This window comes from Canis lupus, chromosome 6 (genome assembly GCF_011100685.1).
Source record: "Canis lupus familiaris isolate Mischka breed German Shepherd chromosome 6, alternate assembly UU_Cfam_GSD_1.0, whole genome shotgun sequence".
Taxonomy (NCBI): domain Eukaryota; kingdom Metazoa; phylum Chordata; class Mammalia; order Carnivora; family Canidae; genus Canis; species Canis lupus.
Genome location: NC_049227.1, coordinates 29,112,564 through 29,137,008, shown reverse-complemented (window position 1 = coordinate 29,137,008; position 24,445 = coordinate 29,112,564). Strand labels below are relative to the sequence as shown.

The following is a 24,445-nucleotide window of genomic DNA, read 5'->3' as shown; positions in this document are numbered from 1 at the left end:
AACCGCTGCGCCACCCAGGGATCCCGATATGTGCATTTTTATTTTTTTTATTTATTTATTTTTTATTTTATTATTTTTATTTTTATTTTTTTAAATGAGATTTTTTTTTTTTAGATTTTATTTATTCATGAGAGAGAGAGAGAGAGAGAGAGGCAGAGACAGAGGCAGAGGGAGAAGCAAGCAGGCTCCATGCCGGGAGCCCGACGTGGGACTTGATCCTGGGACTCCAGGATCGCGCCCTGGGCCAAAGGCAGGTGCTAAACCGCTGAGCCACCCAGGGATCCCGATATGTGCATTTTTAAATTTCTGCAGCGACTGCCCAGTGCCCGTCCAGAGGGCCTGGGTGGGGGAGCCTGTTTCCATGCCCTCGCCCGCCCCAGCAAGGACACAATGTGTCAGGGGAAGCAAGTCCCAGACGAGGTAAGCAGACCTGCCAGATGGGCCCCGGGTGGGGGTGGACACGGCCCCTGAGATTGTCCCTGTACCTTCCTGAGGCGATAAGCCATTCAGAGTTCTCATCGGCTTTGGGTTTTATAAACAAAGGCAGAGTCTGGGGAGGTGAGCCAGAACCATGCAGCGAGAAGCGTTGTGCAAGTCAGTATTTATTTCTTTGGTGCGGTTAGAACTTAAATATGGTCAAAACATATTCTTCTTTTAATTTACACAAACAAATATGTTCCCCGGCTGACACCTCCGGTGCCAAGTTTCTGGGGGAAATGAAATTCTACTGTGAGATTATAAACCACTAGGGAGAAGAGGAGAATGGAAAAGCCGCTGCAAGTTTGCTTTTCACGTCCAGAACCGGCTGCTGAGAGGTGTCTCTTTCTGTGCTAGTTGCAGATAAACCTGCCAGTAATTTTCGCGAATGAGCCGTGGAACACATAAAGGCCAGAGGATGGAAAATGCTCCGGGTTTGATAAAAGGAGTTCTTGGCTCGGAATCCTCCCTCCTGCTAGCCCCGCCGAGATCCACCCGGAGAGGGCCTGATGGATTGAGGAAAACGAAATGAGACCAACGTGAGTCTCCTTTCAAGGGCTGTGCTAATATAAAACCAAACGACTTGAACTTGTTCCAAGAGGGGATTAAAGCAACATGTTATTTTGAGTGATTGCTTAATTTATTGAGCTGCGGCTAGATCTGTAACAAAATACAGCCCTTGCAACTGATAACCTCCTGCTGCATTTGAACTTCTTACAATTAAGGAATATTTTCCAAGAGTTTCTCTGGAACGGCTTCGCATTTTTAATCTCTGTGGTGGGGTGCTTCTGAGCACTCAATTTCTGGGCAAGTTTTTGGGTTTCTTTTCTTTCTTCTTCTTCTTCTTTTTTTTTTTTTCCCCCAAGAGTGACAGGCTGATGTTAATAGGAAAAGGAAGGAGCATTTTATTGACTGTCTTGTGTGTGCCATGCGCTTGATATACATTATCTCTAATCCTGACAATAACCCAATGAAGAGAGTCTTATTAGTACCTGTTTTACGGATGTGAAGCTCATAGATGTGAAGCCATTTTCCAGAGTGGCGCTGTCCAAGACCGTAGCTGCTAGTCATGTGTGGCTACTTTTGTGTAAATTAGTTAAGAGTTAAGAAATCTGAAAATTAAAAAAAAAAAAAAAGAAATCTGAAAATTCACTGCCTGGGTTGCACCAGCAACTAGTTCAGTGGGGCTGTGGCTACCTATTGGACACCATTGACGTAGACCATTTCGATTAGTGCAGAAAGGCTGAGAGATTGGTGCTCTTCCAGTGATTTCAGAGGCAGAAACTGGGAGTGCCCAAATTCAAACCCAAGCTTCTTCGAAGACAGCACCATTCTATTATCACCCCTGGCTTCTTTCTTCTCTTCGTTTGGCTCAGAAGCAGGGACTAGAGCAGTGATTCCAAACCCTGGGCTGCACATCAAAATAACCCCAACTGCTTAAAAAACAAAACAAAACAAAACCAATACTGATGTCAAGGTCCTGGCTGCAGGGATTCTGATTTAATTGTGATTTGGAGGTGTTTTTGTTTTTTTAAAGGTTTTTAAAATTTATTCATCCATGAGAGACATGAATAAATGTCCCTCCTGTGGGGAGCCTGGTGTGGGACTCGATCCCAGGACCCTGAGATCACACCCTGAGCCAACAGCACGCGCTCAACCACTGAGCCACCCAGGTGTCCTTTATAAGTCCCCATGTGACTCAAGTGTGCAGGCAGGATTGGAAAGTATCAGGGTGAACTCATGCTATATTTTGTCCGATGAAATAAAACTGTGTTTCCGGCCACATCCCCTGAAAAGGTGAGAAATAACGACCAGTTCTGTAGCTAGGTAAGCACTGCCGGCCCCCACATTATGGTCCCTAAGCACCACTTTTAACCAGAAACCAGGGCTCTGTGGAGATACGGCTGATTCCAGGTGTGAGGGGGGAAATGTGCAAGGTGAGCATGGAACTCCTGGTCACCCAGGTCACGTGGAGCTGCCAAGACTTCTAGGGTCATGCCAGAAAGGATGCAAGGGACAGTGTGAAAGGCCAAAGATGAGACAATTTGAGTATCAATAAGAACAATAACTGCAAAGGATTAAAAGGTGTCACATACATCCAGATTTGAGAGGTTACCAAGAAACTTAAAAAAAAAAATACAAAAACGGATGCCTGGGTGGTTCAGTTGGTTAAGCATCCGCCTTCAGCTCAGGTCATGATCCCGGGTCCTGCGATCGAGCCCCACGTCAGGCGCCCTGCTTGGCAGGGAGCGTGCTTCTCTCTCTCCCTCTGCCCCTACCCCCCTGCTCATGCTCTCTCTCTCTCTCAAATGAATCAATTTTTTAAAAAGGAAAGAAAAATTGAAAAACATAAACTCATTTGTCATCTTTGGAGGATGCTGAGGAACCGACTCATTATTTTGACAACTGTCAAGTAAAGGGACAGAACCAAGCCTTTATTCTTTCTGATATGAACTATTCCTTGCAGTAACCAAAGAGTTGGTAAGGGCAGGTCTCCCTTTATGGAAGTAGTCCAGCTCGCAAACAAAGCCAGAGGACAGATTAGTATGCCACCGTTTTGCAACCTCCAGCGGATGATCTGAACAGTCATCATCAATGGCTGCTAATGTCACAAAGAGGGACAGCCAGACATTATGTGCCTTTAAACGGAAATACTAAACAGCCACTATAAAGTCATACACCACACACACAGAAAAACCCAAACAGGAATCTAAGTGAGCTTCTGGATCTAACTACTGACTTCTAAGAAGTATAGCTGGGGGAGGATCACATATAACAGCAATATGGGGACGCAGTAAGCAAAACTCAAGTCTGTAGGACGTGCCACAGAACAACCGACCCAGTTTTTCCGACCAATAAATGGCAGGCGAAGAAAAAAGGAGGAAGACAGTCCATACAGATTAAGAGAGACATGAGAGACATATCGACCAATCGCGATGTGTTGAACCTTATATGGGTCCTGATTTCGACCAGCTGTAAAGAAAACATTTTTGAGAAAACCAGAGGAATTGGAACACTGGATGTTTGCTGATATTAAAGCACTACTGTTAGCTCTAGGAGGGGTGATGGTGGTTTAAAAAAAAATCCTTTTTTTTTTTTTGAGTCATATTCTAAAATATTTGCAGAAGAAATGGTTGATGTCTGGAATGTGCTTCCAAGTATGTGGGATGAGGGGGTAGAGGCAGAACAGGATTAGCCAAGAGTTGGGGACTGTTTGAAGGTGGGTGACGGGGAGCTGAGGTTCATTGTACCGTATCCTCTACTCTTGTACCTGCTCCAAGTTTTTCATAATAAAAATAAGAACGCCAGCCTTTTCCTCCCCTTCTCTCAAGCGTATGGGCTTGGTCTGCCCACCCACTGCTGGCACCTCTGGGGCAAGCCTGGGGCACCAACTTGAGGTGCATCTCAATGCGTGCACACACATATACACACACACACACAAACACACACACATCCATCTCCATGGCAACCAGCGATGCAAAGAAACAGCCTCCACCAGGCTCCTGTCCCCAGAAGGATCAGGCCAGGCTGTCGGTGTCAGGCCAGGGCACTGTAACTGCTCCACTCAGAGAATCCCTACTCAGATCTTCACAGGGAGCCCCCTCCCCACACCTGCCTGCTTGCACCCCTTCCTGTCCCTCCTGCCCCCACCCACACACCCCCTGAGGAAGTAGAGGTCAATTCGCAGACAGAACAGGACCCTGAATCAGATCCAGCTGTAAATTCTGACTTTACCGCTTAATGGCAGGACCTTTGACCTCCCCGAGCCTCAATCTTCTTACCTGTACAATGGGCACAATGTGACCTCGACTAACTCAATCGATTTCTATTATGGGGGGACAGTGGCACAAAGGGCCTCATCTCCCCCTCACAGAACGAGACACTCAGAGGTACAAAGCAGCCTTAACAGTGTAAGTGCTGTGAATATAAAGTACGCGTTGTGAAACTTGAAATTTAAGCGTGCTTAATCCCAGCCTCATTGTTTTGAAAACTGGTGGTCACTCCTTAGGAAAATCTTAACTCCCAGGCTTGCTTTTTGTTAACCAGAGCATCCAGCTGTGCCAAACACAGAATGGTTTCACTTAACTTGGTGCTGACACTTCCATGAGGTAAGTACTATTATTCTCATTTTATGGAAGAAGAAGCGAGGCACAGAGAGGCCAGGTGCCTTGTCTGAGGCTGCCCCGTGGGGATATGGCCCTGCCCTGTCCGCTCAGTCCTCGGCATTGATTAAGCTTGGAAATGCAGCCGCGGAGCCCAGAAATCAGGGCTGCCAGGGGACCAGCAGGCTCTTCAGGTCAAATTCCATTTTTGCAAATGAGAAAAGAGCGGCCCAGAGAGACCAAGAGACTTGTTCCAGGCCACACAGCAAATTAGCTGCTAAGCCTCTGTCCAAGCTGCTTGGGGAGAAGATGCAGAGAAGTGTCACATGGTGAGGGAAGCTGACTCTTTTGCCTCCACTTAGTCCTGTCCCAGAGCCAGGTGACCAACCGTCCCGGGATTTCCTGGTACTGTGGACTTTAGAGGCTGAAATCAGGCAGGTCCTGGGCCAACCAGAATGAGTCGGTCACGCTAGGGCACAACAAGGCGTCTACGTGGATCTTTCCCAGGACACGAGACCCTGGGTTGGAGCTGGCTGAGGACAACCATCAACGAGGCCCCAGGGAAGCACTGGGGCTTCATGCTCATGATCCCCTGGAGGTACCACCCCTGTGCCATCTCAGCGGCCTCCCCAGTGCTCCATCAGCCCCCATCCTTCCTTGCCTGCTCAGACCTGTTCTCCCCCAACAGCTGGAGCCTCCTTTCTGAGCCATAAATCTAATTATCCCAGGTCCCAGTTTATAAACCTAAATGGGATCTCATTTTCCCAATTGCTTTAGGACAGACTCTAAAGTTTGCAGGCCCAGAGGCCCCCTTGCTCGGTTTCCCTGGCTGAGCCACCTCCCTCTGGACCCCCCCGACCACTACAATATTCCAAGCGGGACCAGGATAGCCAGGGCCCTACTAAGTGGACCCTCCCCGACCCACACACCCTTTTCTTAGCACCCACCCTTTCTTGCACAGAATCGGCCCCATCATAATCCGGGTGGCTATTTGTACAGTTAACCGATAAGTACCGTTTGGTCCCCCGCACCCCTGGCTAGGCTGTCTGCCCACAGGAGCAGGGACTGTTAAGTGACTGTTCACTTCTGTCTTACGGCCCCTGTCATGGGGGTGACACACGACCGGCATTGAATAAACTCTCATCGAGTGGCCCAGCCCACGCCACCATCACCTGGGACTTGGGACCGGGGCCTCCATCTGAGATCACAGAAACCACTGCCAGCCACTCTGACCTCCAGTTCCCATTCCAGGCAGGCTGGCATCCGTGATGTCACGTGACAGATGTTGCTCTAGATTGGCCTAGAGGCCACTGCAAGGACCTAGGGCAGCCAGGATCGGGTGGGGGGAGCCAATTATGGTACCTGTTCTGCTCATCCTTTCTTGGCTCTGTACCCATCCTGACCTCAGCACTAGCTCAGGGGGGAGGGGGGGAATGTGTGTGTGTGTGTGTGTGTGTGTGTGTGTGTGTGTGTGTGTGTAAAGGAAACATCAGCCCCAGCGTTTGAGACCAGATAGCTGGCCGGTGGTTCATGCTGCAAACGTTCAGGCCTTGGTCCCAAGGTAACGAGGAAGCCCACCGCCTGGTGATTTGCCTGCAGCCCTTCCCGTCCTCTCCCTTCCCCTTCCCCTTCCCCTAAATCAGTTCCAGAGTTCCTCCAGATTTCCCCGTTGCTAAGCTCCGAGGTGCCAGGCCCCGCAGCGCGCGCGCTGATTGGCGGGGAGGCCCCGCGGCCGAGCCAATCACAGGCCTGCCCCGGGCCGCGGCCTCCAGAGCGCAGCTCGCCCCGGGGTTTTGGAATCTGCTCGCTGACGCTAGGAACCGCAAAGGTTTCTGTCGAGCTCTGCAAAACCTGTTCTCTCCATCCTGTCTGCCTGTCTGCGTCTGTCTGTCTCTCTCCGGAGCTCAGGCTTTCCAGGGGTGGGGGTGAGGGTGGGGGATGCCGGAGGCCCCGGAGTTCCCCCCCTACACACACACACCCCGGGGTGGGGTGGGGGAGCAGGGGGGTGTCCCCGGGGGTTGCCAGGTCAAGGTCAGCGACAAAGAGGCCTGGGGCTCATCCGTGGGGGACCACAGATGACTGCGTGATGCCCTGCCACAGGCTGGGGGATGCCCCAAGCCCCCCCCCTCCCCGGGGACTGACCCCAGGATGGGGACAAGCGCACGTGGTCCAGTGGGGAGCCCGCACCTGTGAAGGACCTGGGAACACACACGTGGTGAAGGGCCCTCTCGTGGGAACCCTGATGCAAGCCGCCCCCCCGGAATGGGGTCCCGTCTGTGTGCCAGGAATGTTCTTTTTAAGCCCACTTTATGGAGGCACAGACTGACATCCACAAAGCTGTATGTCTTTACCCTAAATATAGGGTTTGGAGGGGGGTACCTTAAACATATCCATCACCTCCAAAAATATTCTCCTTCCTTCTTTATTTAGTTTTTCTGGGCATAAGGACCTTTACCAGAAGATCCATTCTCTTGCTGCATTTGTAGGTACACAGTACTGGGCACTAAACACACTGCTCTGTACACAGATCTCCAGGACGCATTCACCTTGCATAACGGAAGCTTTGGGTCCCTTGACCAGTATCTCCCCATTCACATCCTCTCTCGATCCCAGGAAATCCTCATTCTGCTCTCTGGCTCTATAAGCACGACTATTTTAGAGTCCTCATCTAAGTGGAATCGTCTAGTACTTGTGCTTCTGCAAATGGCTTATTTCATACAGCGTAATGTCCTCCGAGGTCATCCCTGCGTTCACCTGTTTCCTTAATTTCTCTAAGGCTGGATGATACTCCATTGTATGTATATCCCATGTCTTCTTTATCCATTCGACCATTGAGGGACATTTTGGTTGGCTCTAGGTCTGGACAGTTGTGCCAGAAACTTCACGTACACATCCCCTCCCCATCCCCAAACTCCCAATAGACACCCAGAAAATATTATGGACTTCTCTGGGTTTGCTTAGACTGCTTCCACCTTTTACTAAAGCGGTGGTGGCGGGGGGGGGCATACTAGAAAGGAAGCCATGTGACCCAGGCCTGTCCCTGGATTTGCTGGGCTGGGGACCAATGTGAACGCATGGAGAAGGTGCCTGAAGCTGTTATGAAACCCCTTCTCTCCCTGTCGAAGCCAATTTGCCTTCCGTGTCTGTTGCTTCTGACAGAGTTAATACAGACACACACTTTCTCCTCATGGTTCCCAGGTTACAATGGGCAATACGCATGTATTCCCACCACCTAGGGTCCTCACGATCATCTGGTGATGTATCCTATTTTGCAGATGAGAAAATTAAGGCCCGGAGTGGTGAGCGAGTCTTGCACAGATGATATTGCCGGTTGTGTATTCCAGGATTCAAACCTGGGCTGATTCCTGGATGTCTTGATGGCTCCTTTTGTCCAAACTGAATTCGAGGACCTCTGGCAAATCTGATTTGCATATGAGGTCCCCATCTCCGGAATAGCACCCCCTTCAGAATGGTGGTGCTAAATGGAAACTGAGTGTCATCCCTGACCCCTCCCTGCCACACCCGATCCTCACTAAGTCCTGCCCGTCCACCTCCCCCACAGGCCTGGAAGCATTGACTTCTTTCCTTGTCCACCTCTCCGCCTTGTCCAAGCACTCATTTCTGGAAACCTTTGCTGCAAGAATTGCCTCCCACCTGGTTCTCCTGTGCCCACCCTTGCCTCTCTCCTCCACAATATGGCTCCCCTTTGCATCGAGAGGAATTGTCTCAAAATGACCATCTGGTCATATTGCCTTGCTGGGGGACACCGGGTCTGATGAGCTGATGGCATGCATTTGCCTCTGGGGATGCTTTGAAAATCATGCAACCCCTTGGTCCCACCTGAGCTTCGGGCACAAAGTCTTCAAGCCCAAGAGGTGGGCAGGACACAGCTCCTTGCATCTTGGCCATTCTGTCCTTCATCCCACCACTAGTTGCTAGCATTTCCCAGACACTGTTCACTGTTCTGGGGCTCCAGAGATGACCCATCGGCCACCTGAATGAGCCTCACAGAGCACTTGCCACAGGCCGGGCCTTCATTCTGCTTCATGCCCAACATGCTCACCCCTCCAGCAGCCTTGGAAAGCAGTAGCTACTCTTAATTCCATTTTACAGATGGGAAGAAAGAGGTCCCTATCCTCATGAAGCATATATGCTAGTGAGAGAGACCGACAAAATCGAGTTATACACACACACACACACACACACACACACACACGGCATGATTTAGAGAATGATGGGACCAAGGATGTTACTTGGACTCTGTGCCTTCCAGACTCCTCATCTCAACTTGTAGCCTGTATAACATGTGCAGGGCCCAGGGCAAGAATAAAAGTGAAGGCTCAGGTACTATATATGAACAGATTTAAAAGTTATAAGTCAGTGACACCTGGGTGGCTAAGTGATTGAGCATCTGCCTTCAGCTCAGGGCGTGATCCCAGGGTCCGGGGGTCAAGTCCACATCATGCTCCCCACAGGGAGCCTGCTTCTCCCGCTGTCTGTTCTCTGCCTCTCTCTGTGTGTGTCTCATGAATAAATAAATAAAATATTTAAAAATAAATACATTTTTAAAAAGTTGAAAGTCAAGCTAAGAAATCATATAAACAAAATATGTGTTATCCTCCCTCTTTGACAGACACACCCTCACTATGACCCAGAAGGTGAGGACTGAATTCAGAACTCTCCTGGATTCCTTGGAGTTCTGCAGACCCTCCCATTGCTCTCTCCACCCTTCTGCATTCTGCACCCTAAGAGCCTGTACCTGAATAGACACCCCAACCAAGTACACCCACAAATGGCTGCCCCTGAGCTCCCTGTAGGTTAGGGGCACACACTAGGAAGCCTCAGCAGGGCGCACCAAGGGAAGACACCTGGGCAGGCTTTGGAAATGGCTCAGTGCTGCTGGGGCAGGAATTCTGGAGTCCTGGGTCCTCAGAACATGATGCAGATGTGGGGACTGCGTGGACACCAGGTGGGCACAACCCCCTGGCTCCATAGCTCCTTGCCCCATGGAGATGGGCCTGGCTGGAGAGAAGGACCAGTGGGAGACCCCTCCAGAAACTGGGGCCGGCCTTGCCTGAGGCAGTCTGCTCATGGTCTTCTGGTTTATATACAGGATCTTTGATACCTGCCACCTTGACTACCCCATCTCTACCTGTCTGCCTCCCTTACTTCCCATACAGAGTTGAATGGTGCCACCCACACACACAAAATTCACATCCACCCAGAACCTCAGAATGTGACCTTATTTGAAAATAGGGTCTTTGAAGATGTAATCAAGATAAGATGAGGTCATATGAGGTTGGGATGGGCCCTAAGTCCAATGACCGGTGTCCCTGTAAGAGGAGAGGACACAGAGACACACACGGGGGGAGGGCCACATGATGACACAGGCAAAAAGTGAAGGGGCTCAGCTATAAGCCAAGGAGCACCAAGGATTATGGGAAGCCACCAGAAGCTGGGAAGAGGCCAGGAAGGATTCTTCCCTGGGGCCTTGGAGGGAACATGGCCCTGCTGACACCTTGATTTAGGACTTCTGGAACCGTGAGAGGGTGAACCTCTGTTGTTTCCTACCACCTCGCTTGCGGTACTTGGTTGTGGCAGCCCTAGGAACCTAATGCCCCTTCCCGCTCCCTCCCTCCTGGCCTCTCTCCCATATCCAGTGTCAGGCTGGTGCAGGAAAAATGTCACTAGCAGGTGGAGACATTCCCCACCCCCTCACAATTCACCTGGGCAGCCTCAGAGCCAAAACGCTCCTGGAGGGCCATCCCTTCCGAGAAGATCCTGTCATGCAGCCCTGGGGGCCAATCTCCCACTCTGGGGGTTGGGGGGATGCAGGGGAGGTATGCTGAGTCCCTGACACAGGACCTAGAAGGTGCGCTCTGCTCTGGGGAGTCCCTCACAGCGGCCCACCTGGGCTGCACCCCAGCCGGCACCCAGAGAAATGTGTGTCAACAAACTCCCTTGGGCTCCAGCCACATGTGGTTTGCTGCCTAGCTTTCCAGGGGGAAGCTTGGCTGTGTTTGTCACAATTGCTAGTGTTTGGTTACATTTAACCGAGGCTGAGGCTGTGGAGGTGGGGTGTGTGTGTGTGCACAGGCAGGAGAGAGATCGCAAGTGAGAGAGAGAGAAAGCGAGCTGTGTATAATCTGCGCACAAAGCCTGCGGCAGAACTGCCTGACCTCCCCCTTTCCCAAATACAGATGACGAAAAAATAAACTGAGCAAGAGGTCGGGTCTCCTTAGAAATCGCACTGTTTGAACTCCCCAGCAAAGAGCTGCTGTCCATTCTAAACTCTATGAAATGAAATGACGTATCCCCAGATGGGTCATTGGGACTAGATGCCGTTTGAATGCCAAAAGCCATTTGTCTGTTCATCCATCCACTGACCCACCTAACCATCCATCTACCCATCTAACCATCTATCCACCCACCTAAACATCTATCCACCCACTTATCCACCCACTCACCTAACCATCCATCTACCCACCTATCCACCCATCCACCCACCTGTCCACTCATCCACCCACCTAACCATCCACCTACCCATCTAACCATCTATCCACCCACCTAAACATCTATCCACCCACTTATCCACCCACTCACCTAACCATCCATCTACCCACCTATACACTCATCCACCCATCTAACCACCCACCTACCCATCCATCCACCCACCTATATACTCATCCACCCAACTATCCATCCATCCACCCACCTAACCACCCACCCACCTACTTACCCATCCACCCACTTACCTTCCACTTGCCCATCCATCCACCTACCTATCCATCCATCTAGCTGTCCATCCACCCATCATTTGCTAGGCTCCCACTCTATTTACTGAAATGATTTTACTAATAGCAATAATAATAACAGTTCCTTTTAAAAGATATGCCCTGTGCTAAGCACTTTGCATGTACCATCTGTTTAATCCCCACAAACAATTCTATACAATAGATGCCAATAGACCCATTTCACAGTGGGTGGAAAAGCGAGAGAGGTTTGGTTTCTGGCCCAAGGCTTCACATAGGCCTACCACATAAGATTAAAAATGGTCAGAAATTCCCTGTTGTTCCTCTGCCAAGAGGTGGAGTCTATTTCTCTATCCCCCTAAGTCTAGGCTGGCCTCGTGACTTACTCTGACTAATAGGATGTGCCAGCAGTAGCACTATATGAGGCCCAAGCCCAAACCTCAAGACACTTGGCAGCTTCCATCTTTGCTGACTAGGATGCTGACCTGAAGCCCCCACACAGGGAAGCTGGTCCAACCTCCAGGAATATGAAAGGAAGACTGGAGGCCACCAAGGCCGACAGCCAACACCAGCTGCCACACATGTAATGGAGGCCACTGGACTTCCAGCCCAGCTGACGCTCTAGCTGAGTGAACCTAAGCATAACCAGCACGGGCCTACCCCCACTAACCCACAGCATCATAAAAATAATCAATTGCTGCTTTAAGCGGCTATGTTTGGGGGTCATCACTCAGTAAGGCTCACTGAGACATGTTATATAAGAAGCCAAGATAGGATTCACCCCAATTCTAGAATCTGGGCTTTTCAGAACAGGGAATATGGGGAGCTCTGGGGAATGGGCACTCTAATAAAGACCCTTCTGGGTCATCCACGCAAAGGGACATGTGTCTCACATGGGTCCCTGGGACACCAACTGTGTGCTTCACTCACACAGCAACCAAGTGCTGCACACCTACCACGTGACTGTCACTATTCTAGGTGTTGGGTATGTGGTGGCCAGCAATACACAGGACTCTGATCTCGGGAAGCTTAAGATTTAGGGAAGAAGACAAGCAAAAGCAATTATGAATTGTGAAGAATGTGGTGTAAGGGACCCCGACGCGCTGAGGACAGAAGACCTTGGGGTGGGCCAACTTTAGATGAGTGATCAGGAAAGATTCCTCCAAGAAGGCATGCTTAAGCTGAGTGAAAAGAAAAAGAGTCCAGCTCAAAGGAAGTGTATGAGCAAAGGGCCTGCGGTAGAGCAGAGCCTGAGACTTTGAGTATGGACAGAGCAGGGTGAGGAGGATTGATGGAGACATAGACAGAGGACAGGCCAGACTGGATCACGCAGCCCTGGACACTGGCTTGGTGCTCTTGGGCTGCTATCACCCAGATACCACAGACTGGGAGGCTTATAAGCAACTTTATCTATTCCTCACAATTCTGGAGGCTGGGAAGTCCAACATCAAGGCACTGGTGAGGGCCAGCTTCCTGGTTCAGAGACAGCTGGCTTCCCACTGCATCCTCACATGGTAAAGGAGTGAGGGAAGTCTCTGGGGCCTCTTTTATCGGGGCACTAACCCCATTCCTGAGAGCTCCACCCTTGTGCCCAGTACTGCCCAAAGACCCCACACCTCCCAACACTATCACCCTGGGGCTTAGGACTCCGCATAGGAACTTTCAGGGAACATGTTCAGTCTAGAGCAAGAGGTTAGAGGAAACAAACGAAATCTTCTCCAGGTGTGCTGGGAAAGCAGTATGAAGTTTTGAGCAGAAGAACACGATTGTATTTAGAGTTTAATAAATACCTCTGCTGTGTGGACAGTAGGTTAAAGAGAAGCCGTGGGAGGAGGTAAGGTGAGACAAGAAAGGGAGCCAGTAGGGACATGTCCCAAAGCGAATTACCTCTGTGAGCAACCAGAGCTCAATCCCACTGATGAATCTGGAGAGACGGTGTTGCACATACACCTCAGAACAGATCCACCGAGAGGTGAGGGAGCTGGGGTATTTATACACCAGACCTCTCCAATCACTGGCTGAGGGCTGGTTGTCACCTCATTTCCCTACATGATTTCTAGCCACAGCTAGATATTTCCAATCATTCCTTTTCATTACTATTTTTTTTAATTTTTATTTATTTATGATAGTCACACAGAGAGAGAGAGAGAGGCAGAGACACAGGCAGAGGGAGAAGCAGGCTCCATGCACCAGGAGCCCGACCTGGGATTCGATCCTGGGTCTCCAGGATCGCGCCCTGGGCCAAAGGCAGGCACCAAACCACTGCGCCACCCAGGGATCCCCATTACTATTTTTTTTAAAAGATTTTATTTATTTATTCATGAGACACACACAGAGAGGCAGAGACACAGGCAGCGGGAGAGGCAGGCTCCATGTGGGGAGCCTGATGCGGGACTCGATCCCAGGACCCTGGAGTCATGCCCTGAGCTGAAGGCAGATGCTCAACCACTGAGCCACCCAGGTGCCGCTTCATTACTATGTTTTAAAGATTTGTTTATTTTATCTCAGTGACAGAGAGAGCGCGTGCATACAAGGGCGGGGAGCAGGTGGAGAGGGAGAGGGAGAAGTCCATGCAGACTCCACACTGAGCATGGAGCCCATTGCGGGCTCAATCTCATGACCCCAAGATCAAGACCTGAGCCAGAATCAAGAGTTGGACACTCAGCCAACGTTGCCACCCCGGTGCCCCTCCAACCGTTCTCGACATTAGCCAAGTTCTAATGTGCCGCACGCGGAGGGGAGCCTGGTGGCCCCGTTCTGACATGTGGCCCTAAGAGCCATGAATGTCCAGAACCATTTGCTGAGGCTCTGGAGAGAAGCTGAAGCAGCCCACTGTCACCAGTGCCGAGCCCACCTCGTTGCCCTGCCTGGGGCCGCCCACCTGTTGGCAGGTGGACTGGGGACCCTGTGGCTGGGCGGGGGCAGGGTGGGAGGGACGCCCTGCCCCCCAGGCCCACACTGGCCTCTGAAGGCTCCTCCTTGGAGCAAGAGGGAGCATAGGAGGGTGTTGTGCATCGTGGCTTCTCTCCCCCTGGCCTCATGAATGCGCCTGCTGCGGAGTTCGAGGCTCCCCATCCTTCTCTCCCCTGCGTGTGGGGCAGCCTGGCTACTTAGCAGGGAGTGCAGACACAGGTGCTCCTGCCCGCCCCTGTACAGCCCGGGCTGGTCCTCCATCCCAGACTTTTGCTCCCTCCCCCTCTCCCCACCATGACAACTGGATAAGGTGACCTAAGTCCCCTCTGTCCCCAGGTACCAGCTCTTGCCACCTATGTCTCCTGGGCGAGTCACTCACTCAACCTCACTGACCCTCCTCTCCCTCATCCCAGAACTCAGGGTGATGAAAGCACCGCCCCCGCAGTGATCCTACAATTCTGGGTAGGACATCAAGCACCGAGGACACAGGGCAAACGCCATCACCTCTGCTGTCAGCACAGAGCCTAGCTCAGGACATTTCTAAAAATACGTTTTATTGGATTTTCCTTCCGAGCTACAGGAGGGATGTGTGCTCCTTAAAACAAGCCAAATAGCGGAGGTGAACAAACGAAAAGCCCAATCTCCTTCCTGCCCTTTACTGAACCTCACAACCCCCACATCCCACCCCCCGCCCCCACCTGCCACCCTCCCGTGTCCTGGAGGGGGTTGTCACCCTCTAGTTTGGGCTTTTTTTTTTTTTTTTTTTTGCCCTTCCCAACCTTTCTCCTTACAGTCCTCCATTTGTATATATGTGGTTTATTTGTTTCATTTTTACGGAAATGAGCTCATTCTACCCAGATTTTCCCAGGCCGCCACCACGGAAATCAACCTCATTTTTTTTTAAAGCAGGTTTCTGTTATTTCCCACTGGTGAGGAATCTCAGTGTATTTCACGGTCTTGGCCTCACCCCTGCTGATGGATCCAGGCCCCAGATCTACGGCCTCCCCGGGGTGAGGCGAGGTCAAAGGTCCTGGTCAGAGCTTGGTAGCACCCTGCTAGGGTGAGCCGCGCCCTCCCTGGGAGGCTTGTTTTGGGGGTGATGGGCACGAGCAGCTGAGTCTGAGGGCTGCTGAGATCCAATAGAGTGGAGACTGCTCTGGAAGTTTCCAGGTATTTCCCAGGGGCTGGGAGGGCTTGGGGAGTGTCCCCTGGAGGGAGGGAGGCCCGTGCTGCAAGGATGCCCCTGGTGCTCTCGGCCTACCCAGGGTGAGGGGGAAGGGCCTTGACTGGACTCCAAGGCTACCGGTGTCTCCCTAGGTGCCCATTTAAGGGACATGTGATTTGGGGTGGGTGGAGAGGGGGAGGAGGGGGGCCCAGTCCTCCACCCTGGTTTGTGCAGCACCCCTACTTCGGAATGAATGACGGACATCCCCAGTGCCAGGGCTTCCCAGAGCACGCAGACAGAGGGAGGCTCATGGGTGGCACCCCTCGGGCCTGGAGGTGGGACTGGGGCCTGGCTGGAGGAGCCGAGGGTGGTGTTTGGGGGGTACTGGGCTCCAGTGTGATAATCCTAGCAGACCGACTTCCAGAACGTGTCCCGAGTAAGCCCACCTCGCCAAGTCATTACCCACAGCCCTCACCGGCGCTCCTTGCAGCAGATGTCCCTAGGGCCACCTCCACTGGCCAGGCCGCGGACACCCACACTCCTGGCCCAGACCCCTGCGCACCCCCGCCTCTCAGAGCCCGGCTCCACCCGGGTCTGCAGGCCGCGGCCTCAGCTCCCACCTTGACCCCTGGCCCCTGCCATGGCCTTGCGGCTGGGTCCCAGACGCTCTGCATGGCTGGTGCTTCTGTCCCCCAGGGCCAGGCCCCAATGGCACCTGCTCGGAGAGGCCTGGGGAGCCTGCCTCAGGCTGCTCCCTCCTGCATCACCTCACTGTAGCATTTGCACGGCATCTTGCTCTCCCCGAAATCACTGGACGTGTGTCCTCTGCCTCTCCCTCTAATCCACGACGTGGTCCTTGCCGGGTGTCCCCCAGGAGTGCAGGGACTCACCGGCCTTTTCACTGCACTGTCCCTGGACTTGGCACAGTGCCTGGCATGTGGCCGGTGCTGGCAGTTACTGTCACCCAAACCAAAGCCATCCCACGGCCCATTTGATGAGAGGGCCTGGGGCTTCGGGCATGACCTCCGGGTCACCAGGTCGCAGTGTCCCCGCCACAGTGACACAATACCTTCAAAGTACATCTCAGAGCAGGGAGCTTGGCTATCCCGGGGGCCTCGCGGCTCCTGCCACCACCACCTGCCTCCCAGAAAGCAGAGAAGTGACCCTGGGAAGACGAGGGGAGGGCATCGGGGAGAAGAAAAGAAAGAACCACACATGTCCTTTTAGCGGGCAGCCAAGGACATGCAAGGCCTCTAGGAACACCGGGCCAGCGTGGAACGGCCAAGACCACCGCAGTGGCCGGCGATGGGCAGCGGGCACCTGCCGTGGGCTCCTGTCACCTCGGACCAGCTTCCCAGCTGCTGCTGCCCAACCCATGGCTGGGTGGCTCCGGGCACAAGCAATGCCTCGGCCACCCGCCCATGCCACCCTCAGTTGTGTTGTGAGCACCTACTGTCAGCCCTGCCTGAGCTCAGGTGGGACATGTGATTTGCCGAGGGGGCCCTGGCCTCCCAGCCACCACGGCTGCCGACGCCCAAATAACGGCCTCCCCATCTCATCTCCAGCACCCGGGTGGCGGTCCCCTCACATGCTAGTGGGGACTTTGCAGGTGTGGCTGAGTCAGAGATCTGGAGATGGGGTGATTCAAGTGGATTATCCGGGTGGGCCCCACCTGGCCCCTCGTCCTCGCAGGTGGGAGGCAGGAGGGCCAGAGGCCCTGAGATGTGAGGACGGAGGCCGAGGGCAGAGTGGAGAGAAGATGCTGCAGCGCTGGCCCCAAACGTGGAGGAAGGGGCCACGAGCCAAGGGGTGCAGGTGCCTTCGGGCCTGGGAGAGGCCAGCAAACAGACTCTCCCTGAGAGCCTCGATGGAAGGAACAGGTCCCTAACCCCAGGTTAGGCTTCAGACCTCCAGAACTGCAAGGTACTAAAATGTGGGATCCCTGGGTGGCTCAGCAGTTTGGCGCCTGCCTTCAGCCCAGGGCGTGATCCTGGAGTCCCGGGATCGAGTCCCACATCGGGTTCCCCGCATGGAGCCTGCTTCTCCCTCTGCCTGTGTCTCTGCCTCTCTCTCTCTCTCTCTCTCTGTCTCTAATGAATAAATAACATCTTTAAAGATAAATAAAACATTAAAAAAAAAAGATACAAAAATGCACATTATTTTAACTCCTTCCCTAGTGGCACTCCGTGACAACCGCCACAGGGAGTGGGTGCCCGCGTCTAGCAGGGGGCGGTGCTCCGCTCTCGGGTCCCTCCAGGGCTGGCTGCATAATTCGTGAAAATGCAGGGCCTCGGGTTCGAGACTTATGAAGCATGTCAAGTTGGCACCAACAGGGCATTCAACCAAGGTCGGGGGGGCTCTCCGAGCGTGGGGCCGGTGCTCTGTGGAGACTGGGTGCTCATTGAGCCCACCCCGAATCCCACAAAGAACTAGTGCATTACAGGGTGAGCTCAGGCCAAGAAGTGGAACGACAGGGGCCCCTGAGAGTGTGTGACAGTGGAAGTGCCCGAGAGAGCTCTTTGAGAGGCGATATCTGCTTTGGCCCAAATTAAAGGGTGGTGGTTAAGAATGTTCCAGCAAGGGGGGTGGGGCGGACAGCAGGTACAAAGGGCAGGAGGTAGGGAAGGGTTTGGGTCCATGCTTCCTCACCCAGAAACAGTTCCTCCCTCCATGAGGACCAACTTCTCTAAGAGCCAACATTCCCCCTCTACCTGTCACCCCCAGGACACCTTGCATGACTCCCTGGACTCAGCAACTCCCTTCCCTGTGCGTAGCATTTTGCCCCCATCCATTGTTAATGTTTGTAAACAAACTATTTTGGAAAGATTATGGATTTACAGAAGCGTCGCCGAGAGTACAGCGACGCGCGCATCCTTCACCCAACTTCGCCTAAACCTAACGCCTTGCAGAACTGCGGGACTTTTGTCAAAACTAAGACATTAATGTAAAACACTAATGTTAGTACATTAACTATACTCCAGACTGTATTCAGATTTCTCATTTTCCCACTAATGTCCTTTTTCTCTTCCAGGACCCAATCCTGGGGCCACGCTGCACTTAGCTGCCCCTTCCATCCTAAAAATTAGTACCTGAGTGTTATGACGTGCCGGGCCCCATGCCTAGGACCTCAAATGCTTGGCCTCCAGGAATTTTCAGAATCATCACAACCCTCGTTTTGCAGATAAAAAAATGAGGCCGATCTTAAGTAACCAGAGGGCCTTCAGGGATCCCCATCGAATCTGGTTCCTAGCTCACCATCCCAAATCTGCCCCTGCCTGTTCCCTAGGTGGGCTCCTAGCCTATCCCAGGGCTTCCCAAACTTGAGTCCTGTATACTCTTTTTTTTTTTTTTTTTGCTTCTATTTTTCTTTAAACCAACCCATTTTTTAAAAAAACCAAACAACATTCTTAAAGGGCTGACCACGTGTCTATCACAGTGGAAAGCCTCAACTATCGGCCATAAGAAGTTAACCGTGCAAGCAGAGACAATGAAGAGCAAGCAATGTCATGCATTCCAGCAGATGCTGGTGTCCAGGCTCGGGGCGACTGAAACCCCAATAAGGGGCTTTGCTGTTGAGCGACCCAGGGATGGAGCACCCTCCCTGTTCCCACCACGACCATACACTGTGATTACAGGAAAACCTGGCAGGCGTAGCTGGGTGAGTCAACATAGCACATGGCAACGAGGAAGGGATCCAGCAGAAGTAAACACCAAATAGCTACCCATTTTTTTTTTTTTTGCTACCCATTTTTTTTTAGATTTTTTTTTTATTTGAGAGAGAGAGAGAGAACATGAGCAGGGGGGAGGAGCAGAGAGAGAAGGAGAAGCAGACTCCCCCACTGAGCTGGGAGCCCAACACGGGGCTCAGTCCAGGACCCTGAGATCATGACTTGAGCTAAAGGCAGACATGAGCTACAGGTGCCCCTGGCTCCCCATTTCTTAAGCACCTACTGTACACCAGCCATTGGGCCACTGTCTCACAAAGCTGGTCGTGCTTGTTATCCCTGTTGCCCAGATGAGAAAACGGAGGCTCCGAGAGGTTACAAGCTCATGGGAACACAGCAGTAAGGAGATTTGAGTGATTCTCCTTGCCATGTCCTGCCCTTTGTCCCTTCAAGCTATCTCTCTAAGCAGATGTCCAAGTCTCTTCCTGGCATCACTGGAGGGAGCTGCTGGGTGGTCAGTTCCCACTCAATAAACACCCACCTCCGGGCATCTGACACTGTGTCATGTGAGCCTTGGGACGGCCTGAGCATGGGTGCAGTGAGTTTTCCCAGTCTGCAGATGAGGCAACCAAGGATCAGAGAGGATGGATCTTGCCCAAGGCAAGAAAGTGGTGTGACTGGGACTCTACCCCAACTGGACCGCAAGCCAGAGGCCTTTGCCACACACATCTGGTGTTCTTGGGACATAACGAGAATCTCAGGATGTTCAAGAAAGAGATGCCAAGAGCCTGCTGACCATGGCAGCATCAAGCACAGGTAGCTTTGGGCCAATCAGGGTAGGAAAATGTGTCTTCCTCGCCAGAGGTAAATTAGGGGGGTGATGTTCAACTGAAGTCTCCAAGAACGAGCTGATGTTTGAGGATGAGTATCTGATTCACTTTTCAAAACAGGAACACTTTCTGGGCCTCTGAGGCTTTGGCTTCCAAAGGCTTAGGCCAGGGGTTGGCCAGTTACAGCTGTGGGAGGGGGGGGAGGGCGCAACTCAGCCCATTTTTTTTTAAAGATTTTATTTATTTATTTATTCATGAGAGAGAGAGAGAGAGGGGCAGAGACACAGGCAGAGGGAGAAGCAGGCTCCCTGCAGGGAGCCCGATGTGAGACTCGATCCTGGGACTCCAGGATCACACCCTGGGCCAAAAGCAGGCACTAAACCGCTGGGCCACCCAGGGATTCCCCTCAGCCCATTTTTAAAAACAGGGTAACATTTAATATACCATGAAACCTACCTGCTCAACACATTTTTTGGTGCACAAGACACTACTGTTAACTCTAGGCACGATATTGTGAGGATCTCTAGAATCTACTCATCTAGCGTGACCGAAACTTTGTACACCCATTGAACAGCCAGCTCCCCACCCACCATGGCCCTGGCCACCACCACCCTGCTTCTGAGTTTGACTATTGTTGATGCCTCCCAGAAGTAGAATCATGCAGTATTTGTCTTTCTGTGATTGGCTGTATTTTACGTAGCAGGCTGACCTGCAGGTACGTTCACATCATCGTGTGTGGCAGGATTTCCCTCTTCTTGTGAGGCTGAATAGCTCTCCATTGTGTGTCCACACCATATTGTCATCTGTCCATGGGTCACTAAGGGAGTTTCCACATCCTGGCTATTGTGAATATAGCACTGCCATGAACACGGGGGTGCAGGCATCTCTTTGACATCCTGGTTTCAATCCCTTTGGATGTATATGCAGAAGTGGCATTGCTGGATCAGCTGGTAGTTCCAATTTTTTAAAGATTTTGTTATTTATTCATGAGAGACACACAGAGAGGCAGAGATATAGGCAGAGGGAGAAGCAGGCTCCCTGTGGGGAGCCCGATGCGGGACTCAATCCCAGGACCCCGGGATCATGACCTAAGCCAAAGGCAGATCCTCACAACCAATGAGCCACCCAGCCATCCCTGGTAGTTCAAATTTTTTGAGGAGACTCCTTACCATTTTTACAGCAGCTGCCCCATTGTACCTCCCCAACCGCGGCACACGAGGTTATAATTTCTCCACATCCTCTCCAGCACTTGTTTTTTGGTTTTCTGGAGTCACCATCCTCATGCGGCGTGAGGTGATAGCCACAGTGATTTGCATTTCCCTGCTGATGGGTGATGTTGAGCATTTTTTTCATGTATCGGTGGGCCAGTTGCGTCTTCTTCGGAGAAATGTCTATTCAAGTCCTCTGCCCATGTTTTCATCAGGTTGTTGTTGTGCTATTGAGCTACAGAGAGCCCTTGTTATATATTTTGGATATCAGCCCTTATCAGATATGTGGTTTGGAGACATCGCTCCTGCTCTGTAGGTTGCCCTTCCAGTCTGTTGATTGTTTCTTTGGCTGGGCTCATTTTGAAAACAAAGTTTTAAGATTTTTTTTTAGATTTAAAACATTTGGGGGGATAGAAGTGACATATAATATTGTGTAAATTTAAGGTACGTGGCTGGGTGTCATAGGCAACTGGTGAATTATTGAACTCTACATCTGAAATTAATGACGTACTTTGTGTTCGCTAATTGAATTTATTTTTATTTAAGATTTATTTATTGGTGAGAGACACACAGAGAGAGGCAGAGGGAGAAGCAGGCTCCCTGCAGGGAACCGAATGTGGGACTCCATCCCGGGACCCCAGGATCACGATCTGAGCCAAAGGCAGATGCTCAACCACTGAGCCACTCAGGCGCCCCCGAGTAATCGAATTTAAATTACGGAAAGGTGGAAGGTGCACAAGTGCTGGTTTAACGCGTTTATATATTGCAACATGATGACTACAGTAGCACTAGCTATCCCCTTTATCATGTCATGTATTTCTCATTTCTTTATTGTACTGATGTAAATAAAGCTTTATTGAAAGCCAGTCACGCCCATCTGTGTACACATCCTCTCGGCGGCCGCTTTTGACCTACAGTGGCAGAGTGGAGTCATCCCTGCAGAGACCATACAGCCTGCAAAGCTTGAAATATTTACTATCTGGCACTTTACAGCAGATTTGCCAACCCCTGTCCTAGCCCTCAGGGGATTCAGGGAATTGAGGCCAGGGCACCAGATATGTGCCAAGAACATGCTGGAAGCCAACAGGGTGAAGATTACACCGAGTAGGGGAAGAATGGAGGAAGGGAACACCAGTCTGATTCTTGAGTATCGGAGAGACTTCAAGAGGGAAAAGGGAACCCAGAACGCAGGGTCGTGTCCCAGGCAGCCCCCACCTCCAGAACTCAAGGGGCTCCTGACACCCACACACATCACCTGCTTCGGTCAGGGCCAGCAGGCCACAGCGTCGACTCTGCAAGGCAGGATAGCCCTGAGAAAGCAAAGCTGAAGCTTCTCCGTCAGCCTGACACGGTTTAGGCTTAGACAGAAATTAAATGCATCTATAGGAAATCTGAATTCCCACACACCTGAGTCTGGAGCTGTGTCTTACACACCCACCCCTGTCCACCTTATTGAAAGAGCAATAGTTTGACAGAAGTCCTGATGACTCGTATTTCAGGAACGCCTCTACTGAGTAAAGGGAGACACACCAATGGTCCCTGTTCCCTCCAAAGCACCCGCCAGCCTCACCTTGTCCTCCCCAGGAGGCAGCAGGAAGGTTATCATCCCCGTTTCACGGCTCAACAAAGCAGGGCACCCGGGTTGTTTACTCAGTAAGACCAGCCCCTAAAGCCACAGGGAGTAGATCCGTCTAGAAAAAGCTCTCCCCGGGCCGGAAGTGAGACAGCCTCTGAACTGAGTGCTAGAGTCTGGCATGCTGTTTGTTCTGGGGAGGTGGTGTCCCTCTCTGCTGGTGTCACCGGTGCAGCGCGAGGGCTGGGGGCAGTTGTGGGATGCGATGCCGCGGACTACACTCTGGGCTCCTCACTCTTAGGGTTTCCAGGAAGTGGAGTCAAAGGTTCAAGCAGTGCAGGAGGTTTGAGCTGGCTCCAAGTGGGACTCGGCATTGGTGTCCTCGTGCATGGGGCCAGCGATCTGGCTGATGCTCCTGCGTTAGAAGTCATCCTCCTTCCCCCCCAGCTCCCAGCTGATGCCCACTCAGGCCTCGAGCCTCCCAGGGCTCCCCTTGCTGCCTGCCCCAAGCCCCGGCATGGGGCGGGGTGGGGGGCATGGGGAGAGACTCCACTGTGTTTAGTGAGCAGCTTCCATCAGGCCGGAGCCCCTGCAACAGATGCCAGACTGATGGAAGAGGGTTCACAGCGACTCTGGGGTGCACATGCTGTCACCTGGGTCCTAGTCCAGACTACTGAACTTGCAGGAAGCCCACTACCACCACCAACTCACTCTTATGGCTTGCCTTCCTCACGCCAGGCACTGGGCACAGTTGATCCCGGGTCATCCTCCCAACAGCCCAAAGTGGGAGCTATCATTACCCCTGTTTCATCGATGGAGGAACTGAAACAGAGAGGTTGAGTAACGTGCCCAAGGCCCCACCGCTCTGCGAGGCTGAAGTGAGATTCAATGTGACACTCAAGCCAAAGCTGCGGCTTTAAAAACATGCTTTGTTTTAAAGATGCTACCTTTTTATTTCATTTGAAATTCTGAAAAGTAGTCAGTTCCCCTGGGTCCCAAGGGAAAAAGGCAACAACCAAATCTGCATCCCTTCTTGTCCCCAAGTCCCCCATCTCCTGTTTCACCCTCATCTCCATAGGTAACAGCTATTCAGTGGCTAGGGGCAGTTTCTTCTTTCTTTTCTCTCTTTTCTCTTTCTTTCTTCTTTTTCTTTTTCTTTCTCTTTTCTTTTCTTTTCTTTTCTTTTCTTTCTTTTTATTTATTTATCCATGAGAGGCAGAGACACAGGCAGAGGGAGAAGCAGGCCCCATGCAGGGTGCCCCATGTGGGACTGGATCCCAGGACCCCAGGATCACGCCCTGAGCCGAAGGCAGACGCTCAACCACTGAGCCCCCCAGGCATGCCTGCAGTTTATGTAGCCAGAAGCTAATCCAAATGTAGACCTTTTACTTTTTATGCAAAGAGGTATATACTATATACTTTTGAAACTTGCTTTACTCACCTAATAAAGCTTAGAGATGGCTCCTCACTGTTCTCTACAGCCGCACAGTACAGTATATCCATTATATGGATTGTGCCAATGTCTTTAATCAGCTCCCTACTGGTGGGGCTTTAGGCTGTTTCACTCCTTGGCTTTTAGAAACGATGTTGCAAAGGATAACCTTGTACATAAATCACGTCCCACAAGCCTCGGTTTATCTGTGGGACCGCTGCTGGGCTGCAGCCCAGCTGGGACAGAGGGTTTCTGCATTTGTAATTTGGACAGATACGGCCAAAGGAGCCCGAGCTCCCAGCGCGCAGCGCGGTCCCAGCCCCGAAG

The 24,445-nt window shown here is 51.8% G+C and overlaps 1 long non-coding RNA gene across 1 annotated transcript; it reads right to left on the bottom strand.

Annotated features, from left to right (window-relative positions):
- Positions 1-269: 269 nt before the first annotated feature.
- LOC119872195 lies at positions 270-24,445 on the bottom strand. Its single transcript, XR_005360901.1, has 3 exons — positions 24,128-24,445; positions 1,470-1,589; positions 270-983 (listed from the first exon to the last, which is right to left on the bottom strand). It is a non-coding gene; the product is annotated as an uncharacterized LOC119872195 (long non-coding RNA).